Here is a 12334-nt window from a genome sequence, read left to right as displayed (position 1 = left end):
GCAAACGTTGGCCTTAATAGCTCGGTCACTGAGTGCCCAATTGAAATACTTCCTTCTGGTATGACTTAGTACCACCACTGGTTCGAGGAATTTGTCAACTCGAAAAATATTCACGTTCATTTTTTTCAAATGGAGGTTCATTTTCACATTTATTTGATAGTTTGGATAGGCGGATCAAGCTAAATGTTATTGAATTGTGTTTGGCCATTCGAATTACGTTTGTCCTGAAAGAATTATAACTGTAGCTTCTCAGATGACCGAGATATGAAGCATAACAAGTTTATTCATTACGTGTGATCAGGTGATTGGTTTACCTAATCACGTGATAAGGTGACCCCGTTAACTACCCCTTTAAACATTATGGGAATTGTCAAGGGTGCCCAATTAAGGTGTCGTGTCACGGTGTCACATAATCACCCAGTCAATTTTGTTAACGAGATACACAAAATGCTTGATAACTTCGTTATTTCTAATCCGTTTTGCCTCATGTTTTCAGATCATATGCAACATTTGATAATCTACCGTCTCTGAAAAAATTAGGCGTTCAGCATGTTCAGAGAAAACAATATAGGTGTTTTAATATTGAATGGGCGTGGTCTAAAATATTCGAATTTTCAAATTTTGACGACGGAATCCTCGAACCAGTAAGTACAGTATGCCATTTGCAAAGCAACAGCTCTCAAATATAAAACACGGCGGAGGTATAAGACCCAACGTTTGCACACTGACTTTTGGCCCACCCTGTATATATAAAATCCACTAAATCACATCACAACAAAAAGCAGTTTAGACCCCCATCCAACTAGAGCACTCCATGACCTTTTAGGGTTTAAGAGTGTTGATCAGGTTAAGGTCCAAATCACTCATTGCCGTGGGTGGAAGGGTTCTGGTACCTCTGTACCCCCTGATAGAGACTATACAGGTTCTGAGTAGATCAAAACGCAGTCTGCGTCTGACAAATGACATCACATCACAATACCGTTGGCCTTTCTTTAGGCTGATCTTTTCAGCGAGATGTTTTAGGAACTGTGAAGCCTCAGTTGCCATTTCTCCTGTAGTACTGAAGACCAGTGGCGACATACTCTTGTCACTGTTGGACTAGGCTTGAGGGTGAAGTACCCTTACATCTGTGAATGCCCTGTCCAGCGGCGACCAGAACGATATCGCACTGATGTCCAGTCTTGCACCATCCTGTCTATTTGTTCCATTAGATAGTTTAAGTGTGTGAGGAACGGAGAGAAGCTGGATTTCTGTTTCAACGTAATATATAATGGTCAATTAAAAATAAAATCCACAAATTCACATCACAACAAAAAGCAATTTAGATCCTCACCTAACAAGCACTCCATGGATAAATGACAGTCTGGATAAATGGCAGTCTCGTCGTTTATAGGAAACTTCCACCGTGAAGAGATTTAGTAGTGTAGTGGAAGTTTTGAAGGAACGGTCCAATGACAGTCTTTTTATCACTCAGAAGCACTGTATAAGGATCCTTTTTGGTGATCTCGACTCATATCTAGATAAACAATCAACATGTGCAAGAACTAGACCATATGGTATGCAAAGATTAGGCCATAAACATTTTGAAAAGGAGCATACAAAACCCATTTTTAATAGACTAAAAATTCTTACAGTTCAAAACTTGTTCAAGTACCATTGCATTTCAGAATTCTCTAAGATTATCAAGTACCACTGCCCATACTCCCTTTATGAGGCCATCAACATTTCAAACCGTACAACGAGTTTAACGGTTATTCTTCTTAATAAATCAAATACTTTTTTGTTCACTGCAGCCAAGCTTTGGAACACTGTTCATAAAAAAATTCTAACCTCAAGCAATTGCCTAGAAACTTCCATTAACTTGATAAAATTGAGAACCAAGGCACTATTATTACAAGTACAGGCTGCTGATTTAAAAGATACTTGGAATCCAAACAATTTTAAATTGCAGTAATCTATTCTAATCGCAGCAGCACACACTTAACACACTTAATATTACTATCATGATTGTATTATAGACTGAAAAGCTCTCAGATCAATTTTGGGCGTTTTTAACCACTTGTTGTAATGTTTTTAATTATTTAATATCTTAACTTAACTAAATTTTTATTCAGATCGAATTAACAAATAATATTTGATAATTTATTCGATAGTTTAGTCTGATATTGATATTGACTATATTGATATTGTTATTATTGAATGAAGTTAACTCCAGACGTACATAATATTACTTCTTTTAACAAAGGGACTTGGAGTATAAACGACCAAGTTAGCATACATTTTCAACCAACCAAGAATTCTGGAGGCAAAGGTGGGTGCGTAAACTTTATGGTCTGTACTCTCCGATCCTGTATCACCCAGGATTCTTTTCGACGTTTTTGGTAAAAGGTATATACCTTCTAGTCAATCTCTTGCTACTCCAAGTCCCCCAAGATTTCTAAACTAAAGTTCGTCCTAGTTATATTATATTATATAAAATATATTTTTTGTTTGCTGTAACTGATACTAAATAAAATTGTTGTTTTCCTGAAATTGTTGTTTTCCTGATAACCTGCATTATATTATGGAGGTAGGTATAAGTCACGCTTGTGCCACCATAATCTGTAATCCCAGTGTGTGAATTAAGGATGCCAACCATTCCATATCGTAGCTATGAATAGCAACGATATCGTCAACGATTTTCGAAGCGAAGCAATCATGACAATGTCAGCAAAGCAAATGACGTCCTTTTTGCTCTTGCTCAGCTCTAACCAGAGTCCTCGCACTCACACCAATCAAGTGTATCATGCGTGAATTGCAATTCTTGTAAAGCAATTTTCAATATATTCTTAAGCCAGTTTTTTCGGAGTATTAAACTTATTTTACTTAATGTTTGTTGACAGCTGTTCCACGTGTAGGATGATTGGTAGATAAAATTTGTTTCACTAATTTATAGCGCGCACCCGTAGTTGGTAGTATACTAGGACCCGTTTGTAGGTTTATAAACTATCAAGACGCGCGCCGAGTTGCAAACTTGTCGACCAATAAATAGACTGGGTGGGCCTTGTTGCTTGTATCACGTGGTGACCCCCACGGTCGCTTCACTATAGTGAGTTTCGACGATACAGGGGAGCCGCGCACTCGTGCGCGGCGGGTCATCAGTCATACAACGTATGACAAGGTGGGCCCATTTTATTGTTTTTTTACATACCCTGTATGTCATTTGTTAAATAATTATTTTTTCCATATCATAGCCGTAAAGAAAACTAATGTTTTATGTTTTTGTTTTGTGCAGCACAACCCAGGATGTAATAATGAATATGAATAGCGTATATTCGCGTTAAAGTTGATGCCGTGGTGTCAGTAAAACATGGCACGGATAACTGTCGTCTTGCTTTATATATAGTAAAATAGTGCGCGATGCACTACTGGGCCGCGCCTAGCTGCGAAGGATTGACATCGTGAATCAAACCAATTTAATACCGCTGTGTGAAACAATTTTAAGCTTTTGTAGAAAAAATTCTGTTTTGCACAATTGTCATTTCATCCCTGCAGTTAAGTAATGAGTAATAATTAAAAATAAATTTTCCCATTTAAAGGGGTTTTCAAATAAATTTAAGCCTACGTCGAACCTTCTAGAAACGACGAAAACTTTAGAACGCCGCGCACTTTATTAAATCTTCCAAAAATCGAGCGCTATTGTGAAATTTCTGAAACTGTAAATCTTGTGAAGACAAGAGTTAAAGTTTTTGTACCTAAACTGTTAACACTTACTTAGTTTTGCAACTAATTTGATAAATTTCTCACTTTGTTACAAAGCGAAAACTTTATTAGGGGTTACTTAGCCTGTAAAAAAACTAATCATGCTACTATAATATTGAATTTTTAAAAAATAGCCATTTACGTATAAGAATGCATTACAAGGGTGTTTATAATTGGCCAATTTAGCAGTAAAACTTAATATAATTTTTTCAGCTTTAGATGAATTTTGTTGCCCTGAGTGCAGACATACATTTTGGAGAAAAGTTTGGTTTACCAGTAATTATTTATTATTGTTGGTTAACAGTTTAAATTTATACCTTCCTATTTGTTTAGGACAATTTTACGGTTTAGGCCCGTTTGGCGTTAATGGTTTAGGTAAACTTGGCTTTAGGACAATGAAGAACTGACGGAGTTACTGGGAAATTTTATGGTTGAAGGTTTGAGTTAGTTTAATTGATAAACTTTGCGACAAACAGGGGGAGTTACTACCTTACGATTGAGGGTTTTTAAGCTATCGGAAGTTAACCAAGTACAGAAGGAGAACATCAGTGGCGTAACTTTGCCTGTTGGTGCCCCCCGCTCAGTGACGAAAAGCGCCCCCCTAAAATTTTTTGTGTCCCTAAAAAAAAAAAAAAAAGGTCGGGTACTTTTTTCTCGCCCCCCCCCCCTAAGGCTTTTTGCGCCCCCCTGAAGCAAAAAAGGATACCCCAAATATTTTTTCCGCTAAATTGGACAGGGAAATACACAAACAAGACGTTTTTTCAGTGAAAGGGCCTAAAATTCAGGAAAATTGCGCCCCCCTTATACGGCGCCCCCCCGCACAGCGGGGTCTGCGGGGCCCTAAGTTACGCCACTGGAGAACATATTGGATAGAAACGGTAAGGATTCACGTAACTTTGCCTTAAACGACCTTCAGTCAAAATACTAAGGATCAAAGATTTTGGAAAGTGGGGTAGAGACTCATGGAACAGAGAACGGAAGCGGTAAATACAGGTCTAATTGAGAAACATGGACGGTCAAAGACCTTCTGATGACAGCCTTCAAGCAATTACCAGGGAAATTACAAGCTTGGGATGGATGGACTAAATGAGGGGTGTGGAGGTCGGAGACATTAAGGCTCTGATGGAAGAGGCAAAGGGACGAGGCTGATCATTCTTGAAATTGCTGTTTTCTTGATCAATGGAAGAGGCAGAGGGAAAAGGTGCAAACCTTATATAAACAAGGATTCTGGGTCATAGGTACGTCGGTTTGGTGCTGGTAGCCGAAAACTCGGACTGTGAGCTCTACTCAATAACCATACTCTTTCGAGTGTTTGGTTAGAAATATATTTATGTAGTTAAATCGAGTAATCTGTGGTTATTTTAGTTATGTAGATTTTAAGTTATTTAACGGCAGTATTGACAAGGTTAAATATGTGAAGATTAGTTGTATTTGTTCCGTTTTTATACAGTGAGTAATCAAGTTGTTCTACCAAAAGTTATTTAGAACAACAACAGGAATGTACCCTTTTTACAGTTTTATAATCGTTTTTGGCTTGCATATTTGTTGTCGAGTCACATCTCACCCAAATCCCATCTACAATAACAACATGGACAGCAGCCTGAATTCAACAGACAAATAATAATGAATCCGGATTCCCAAAGTTGTGAGATATTTAAAGATGACGTACGCGTAGGAAAATGGCAGCAGACTGAAGAGGTAAGTTTTAATTTTTAGTAGCAAAGAAATAAGTTTGTTATTACCGTAGAGTATATATTTTGCCTCCTTATACTGGGTATCTTGAAATGTGATTTATCGCATTTGGTTATGTAAGTACTTATTGGGTTGTATTCCAATATAAGGCCCCTATTGAGGTTATTTGACTGGACAGGTTATTTGAGAGACTAAAAATACTGAGCATGCAAGCCCAGTATAGTTTCACTGTATTTAAATTCTGTTAAAAATCATTCGACTAGTTATGCTTTAAATTCAATGAAACGAAAAGTTTTCAATGAAACGAAAAGTTTTATTTTACATTCCTTTAATCATAAATAAAATAAGAGCTTAAACCACGAACTAGTTAGCTAGAAGTAAACTTGAGGAAATATTTTTGGTGATTGTATATAATTATTTAAAAACTTTATTTGGTTGTTAGTATTTTTATTATGGTAAGTGGTTAAATTTAGTGAGACAAGGTCAGTTTCTCTATTAAGTAAAACAAAATTTAGTAAAACAAAATTTAAATTTTATTGCCATTACAATGAATAATGATATCATAATAAATATAAGTAGACATCCGATAATAAACTTGTTACATCCAGTACAACCCAAGATGTCAGCCGACGCGACTTACAAAAATAAAGAAAGCTAGCATGTTATGTTCATTGTTCATAGTTTTTCTAACGAGCGTGCTTAGCACTTAGGCTGTACGGAAATAGCTTTAATTCTACGTCATATTAAAAACTTTACATCATTTTTGAGATACAAAAATAAATTTTAAAATAAATAACTCTTTTGCTGCTTAGGCGCGGCACTGCGCTTGATCCACATCACACATGCTATACAGTGTGTAGCAACACATCGCTGAAAACAGAAGCTGAATGAGCTATAACATATAAGCGGTGCGCCGCGCCTAAACCTAAATCCATAAACTTTAAATATTGTCAAGATATTAAACGAGTTTTGCAAAATAATATAGCATGCTGACTTCGTAGGATATTACAATTATACCAGTGCCAGTTCCAAATGTGAGTCAGCGCTTAAACCAAAAGCAGTTGGCAAAAGGAGCCAGTTGCCTGCAAGAGCTTTACTAGCACCCGATTTACCACTTTTGGAGCACAAACTCAAACCTAAAACCGGCCAAGCACAAAAATATGTTATCGCCACGATTGGGTGGATTGATTCCCAGAATATTTATCAGCACGCGGCACTAATAATATATGAAGTTCATTATCGAATTTTAGATATGCCCTGGATCGTTTAACACATATATAAAAGGTTATTAAAAAATAATTAATGTTTGGTTCGTATAAATCGATATTAATCAATTATTTGAAATAGTATTTGTGTTTGTTATTATTAACTATTGAGTTGCGTTCGATTTAAATATTAAAACACTACTACAATACATTTCACAAAACAAAACGACGGGGACACAGAAAGGAGGAGGACAACACATCACACGGACGGAAACTGCTGCTGTTGACGAGTATCTGATTATATTAATTATGGGTCTTTTGTTCATTAAAATAAGTGTGATCATACTTCTAGAGTATATTGGGCTGACACAGTTGCTGCAAGGTTAACATTGGGGTCCAAAACCGGGAGTGTGATACAACTTAATTTCGCGTTACGTAGTAAGAGATACAAAATATAAAATATAAAATATAAGATATAAGTGACGGTAGGTTCACGGATATAGCGCGGCGTCATTTCATTAATCTGGCGCGGTAAATCACGCTGGGTAATGAAATGATAGAGTTATACAATATTTAAGTTTCGCGCGCTACGTTTACACAATATATTTGTGAGTCCGTCCCACGTTCCAGACGTACACTCCAGACAAGTCCAGACACTAGTGTAAAGCGGATGAGCTGATCTGTGTTCTCTGTTATATGCGTGAATATATAGTTTCTATGTTTGACTGTGGTGTGTATTGTGTGTGTTATTTTGTGTGTGTAGTATGAAATCTATATGGACTAGTTTGTATGTTCTTATTATAGGCACATGTCATTTCCATCAAAGTTGAGTTCTGACCATTCATCAGTGTTTCCAGCTTTTTGAGCATTGAGTAGCATAGTTTTAATGCGACCTTTAACAAGTGCAATTGGGGACGAGAAGTCAATCTTACTAGAAGGTTTAAGGAATTTATTCCACATATTCGAGGTTTTATATACAAACAAATTGGTTGCAGCGGGGTTAATAAAGTAGTTATCACGTCGGGGTGACTTTTGAAATAAATTGTACATCGGTATTGGAGTGTGAAGTTTGATTATTTTAAACATTTCAAGTAGACAGTGGTACTTATACAAATTATGCACGCAGAGTATTTTGTTTCTGCTGAGAAGGGGTTTACTTGATTCTCGTTTATAGAAGTCGGCTCCAAGTTTTTGGGATCCAATTGGGCGGGTTCTAGCACATGTTTTGAACTTATTACTGTATGCCTCTTGATCACCAAATAGAATACGAGTGCACTTTTTTTGAATTTTAAATATTGGTTCAAGCCTATTGTTCGATATGCCTCCCCACACTGAGATCCCATATCCTAGATGAGATTCGAAGAGGGTGTGGTAGAGGTCATTATACAGCTCTTTAGGTATAAATCTTCTCATACGGCAGAGTTTACCGACTTCACACTTTAATTTAGAACTAAGATATGCAGTATGAGGTTTCCAGTTAAGGTTTTTATCTATAATAACGCCGAGGAATTTAGTTTCATCAACACGTTTAATGACTGTGTTATTCAACGTTAAAATAAGATCATTACTATTACTACTACTACTAGTTACATCCTTCTTTCCTGGTGTAAAGTGAATGTAACAGCATTTCTTGATGTTAATGTGGAGAAGATTGCATTTCATATAATTGTAAACAGAATTCATTATAGTATTAGCTTTTTGGTAGAGATTCTGGACAGATTTGTCGACTACAAATATATTGGTGTCATCAGCGAAAAGTATAAATTTTCCTAGGTCTGATGAGTTATAGATATCGTTTATGTAAATTATAAACAGTAGCGGTCCTAAAACACTACCTTGTGGTACTCCACAAATAACAGGGAGTTTATCAGATTCCTCACCTAAAACTGAAACGTACTGCTGTCTGTTAGATAGGTAACTTCCAATAAGCTCGTTTGCGTTACCTCTTATACCATATTTGTCAAGTTTTATGAGAAGTTTATCGTGACTGATAGTGTCAAATGCCTTTGATAAGTCAATAAAGATACCTAATACATGTTGCTTTTCCTTTATATGGGAGTTTACATAGTCAACTGAGTAATTAAGGGCGTGGTTAGTTGAGTGACTCTTCCTAAAACCAAACTGGTTCTCAAACAAAACGAAAAATTTCTACTTCACAGTAGGCAATGCTGAGTGGCAGGAATGAGGGACCAAAACGCTTGGGGCTTATAATGGCCCATTTACAAACCACTTCAGACATGGCAGTGATGTCATTTATGCTTAATTCGTCTGAAACTGACCCTACTGCACTTTTAACATTCTATAAAAATCTCTTCTAAAATAGGTATAAAAATGCATAACACAAAACACACAAATAAAATGTTTATATAATCCTTATATAATAAATTTCTATAGAACTTTTAAATTTCTATAAAACTAATAAACCTATTATATATATATATAATATTCATTTTGCACCCAGAGAAAGATGTGATCACAGAGGTAGTTTCGATATTATGTTCATGACAAGGTATGGGGCTGCTGCAAGTTATATTTTGCTAGATATTACCGCTTTTTCAAGCTTAAGTAATCTAGGCAAGGTCAATTTTAAAGTTTTTGAATTTTGTCGAACGCTGTTTAAAGCTAAGTTCCAGTCATTTGGTTCTCCTTCCTTTTGAGTGTGAGTGATGGTGATTCTTATGGATGATTTGAGGTGTTTGGGCTTATAACAGGTGAATGTAGTTAGCATGAGATTTTGTCGTACTGTATTCCATATTGTCCCTGCTCTGTATATGTAGCTGTCTGATGGTTTAGGTGTGAGAATTAGTGTCTCTTTGCCAAGTCTGCCAGATGTTTCAAAGAGGGAGTATAGTGATAAAGGGGTTCTATATTTCAAGACCTTGAAGATGTCATTAATACAATGGTAGAAGTACAGATTATGCACATTCATGATTTCATGAGTGTTGAAGAGGGGTTTTGTATGCTCCTTTTTGTAGAATTCCTTGCCCAGGATTTGCTCCCCGTAGGGTCTGCATCGTGCACTAGTTTTAAATTTATCCAAGTATGCTTCTTTATCTCCAAACATTATGCGGGCACACATTTTCTGTGCTTTGAACAGAGGTTCAAGTTTTTTGTTAGATGCCCCTCCCCAGACAGTTATACCATATGCAAGATAGCTTTCAAACAGAGTGTGATATAGATCTTTATGGAGTGATGTGGGAATGTTATCTTTAATTCTATTTAGCATGCCACAGCAGCTGGCTAGTTTTTTTGCTAATTTCCTTCTATGTGCGTTCCAGTTTAGGTCTTCATCGATTGTTACACCTAAGAATTTAGTTTCATGTACTCTCTCCAAGGGTATGCCATTGATATTGATTTCTTGATCAGAGGGTGTATCTTTATCTTTGTTGGATCGAGAGTTTGAGAATTCAAGGTAACAGCTCTTGCCAGTGTTTATGTGAAGTTTATTGGCAAGCATGTAGCGGTGTACGGAATTTAGGACTTCATTGGCTTTTTTGTATGCTAGGTTTTTACTTTTTGCAGCGACGAAGATATTTGTGTCATCAGCAAATAGAACAAATTTAGAGTTCTTTTCAGAGTTTGTAAGATCGTTTATGTAAATTAAGAACAGAAGGGGCCCTAAGCAGCTCCCTTGTGGCACTCCAAAAAGCACAGGTAGAGTATCAGATATTTCATTGAGCACACCAACATATTGTTTACGGTCGGAAAGATAACTTTCCAGGAGTTTGTGTGCCCGTCCTCTGATCCCGTATGTGTTTAATTTTTTGAGAAGTATTGAGTGATCTATTGTATCAAATGCTTTACTTAGGTCGATAAAGATTCCTAAAACATGATTACCGGCTTTGAGTAACTGCTGAATGTGGTGAATAGAGTAGTTGAGTGCATGTGATGTTGAATGACCCTTTCGGAACCCAAACTGGCTATCGTGCAGTATTCCCTGACTCGAGAGAAAACCATAAAGCCGTGAGTAGATAACCTTTTCAAAAATTTTACCGAAAATTGGGAGAGTGGAAATTGGACGATAATTTTGTAAGTGTTCTTCGTTATCTTTTTTGTAGATGGGGCTAATTTTACCTATCTTAAGGATGGCGGGAAAGCATCCTGTTGACATAAGGTTGTTGTATTGTATGGAAAGCACTGGGCTGAGAATGTGTGAGGCCTTTTTAATAACACTAATGGGGAAATCACTAGCTTTGCCATTTTGTAGCTCAGAAATGATATGAGATATTTCACTCTCAGTGCAGTCTGTTAAGTACATCGAATTTGGGTTAGTTTTTGGTAAAAATTCAACAAATGAAGGAAGTGGCTCAATTTTCATTTCCCCATCAACTTGTTCATTCAATTTCGATGCTATTGAGGCAAAGTACTCATTAAATTTGTTGGCTATGAGTCTACGTTCTGTGATGCATACTCCGTCGACACAGAATTGAGGCTTTATGGTTTTTTTGCATTTTCCTCTTAATTCATGGATAACTTCCCAAGTCTTTTTGCTGTCTCCTTGATCCATAATCTTAGTACAGTAATATTTCTTTTTTTGACTTTTTATTACACCTTTAAGACATCGACGATAGTTTGAAAATTTTGTGTGGAGATCAATATTTCCATCTGGACTAAATTCTTTTGACTTTTTCGAGGCTATCCAGTCATCATACAGCTCCTCTTTAGTTGAAATAGCTTCTGAAATTCCATCTGTCATCCAAGGATTGTTAATTGGATTTCTTTTGGAGACTTTGGGTTTATCTAGTTTGCAGTTAGAGTCAATTGTATGTGTGAAGATGTTAAAGAAGGTTTCAAAGTTGGTACTGTTTGCCATGATATCTTCTTTGGATTCAAGGTCTGTAATTAAAGTATCAACATTTTTCTTGGAGAAGCTGTAGTGTTGGAGTAGCTTTTTGTCTGAAGAAGTTTCGTTCATAGGCATGCAAAGGTTGAACATGGCTATGATTGGTTTGTGGTGGGAATTCATATCATCAATTACCCCAGACATCGTGACGTGTTCAATGTCGTTGGTGAGTATATTGTCTATGCAGGAATGTTGGTGAATGTTTGTGGAGTGAGTTGGTAATGAGATGAGCGGAAAGAATCCCAATGAAAGAAACAAATTTTCAAATTTTTGAGTTGTGGGATTTGTTCTCTTTAGAAGGTCAAAGTTGTAGTCTCCCAAAATTATAGATTTTATGTCTTTGGGGAAGAGTGACTTCAGGTGTGTCAACTCATTGAGAAACTCTTTCGAGTCCCCATTGGGTGATCTATAAACCACACCAACATTAATTTTTTCAGTCCCTTTATTGACAGTAACAAAGAGTGATTCAAGGTTTTTAGTTGTACTGATAAGCTTGTCGTTTATGGTTGCATTGAAGGAACAGTGGATATATAAACAGACACCTGTTCCTTTTGTTTTATTTGGAATTTTATCATTATAGAAATGCGAGTAGTTGCTTAATTTGTACAGATCACCTTTGTTTTGATTAACATTTGTTTCAGCAAGAGCAATAGCTGAGTAGGTAAGTTTTTGCATGCTCATTTCTGCAGAAAAGGAGTCAAAGTTGGATAGATTTCCATCTATATTGTAGAACATTGTGCTAAAATCAGAGTTATTAGGGACCTTTTCATGGACTGATTTAAGTTTGTAACTCTTACAGTTTTCCAAAATTGTGGATGCTTGGTTAATACAGTCAAAAGACTCCAGGAAGTCT

General features: G+C 36.5%; 1 protein-coding gene across 1 annotated transcript in view; it reads left to right on the top strand.

The window, feature by feature from the left end:
- The window catches only part of LOC134812098 (inner centromere protein A-like), a 115488-nt gene that overhangs the window by 30250 nt on the left and 72904 nt on the right, over nt 1-12334 (top strand). The window lies entirely within an intron of this gene.

This window comes from Bolinopsis microptera, chromosome 3, assembly GCF_026151205.1.
Source record: "Bolinopsis microptera isolate Bmic1 chromosome 3, MBARI_Bmic_1.0, whole genome shotgun sequence".
Classification (NCBI taxonomy): domain Eukaryota; kingdom Metazoa; phylum Ctenophora; class Tentaculata; order Lobata; family Bolinopsidae; genus Bolinopsis; species Bolinopsis microptera.
The sequence above is the reverse complement of the archived record's forward strand: the minus strand, read 5'-3'. Positions and strand labels throughout refer to the sequence as shown.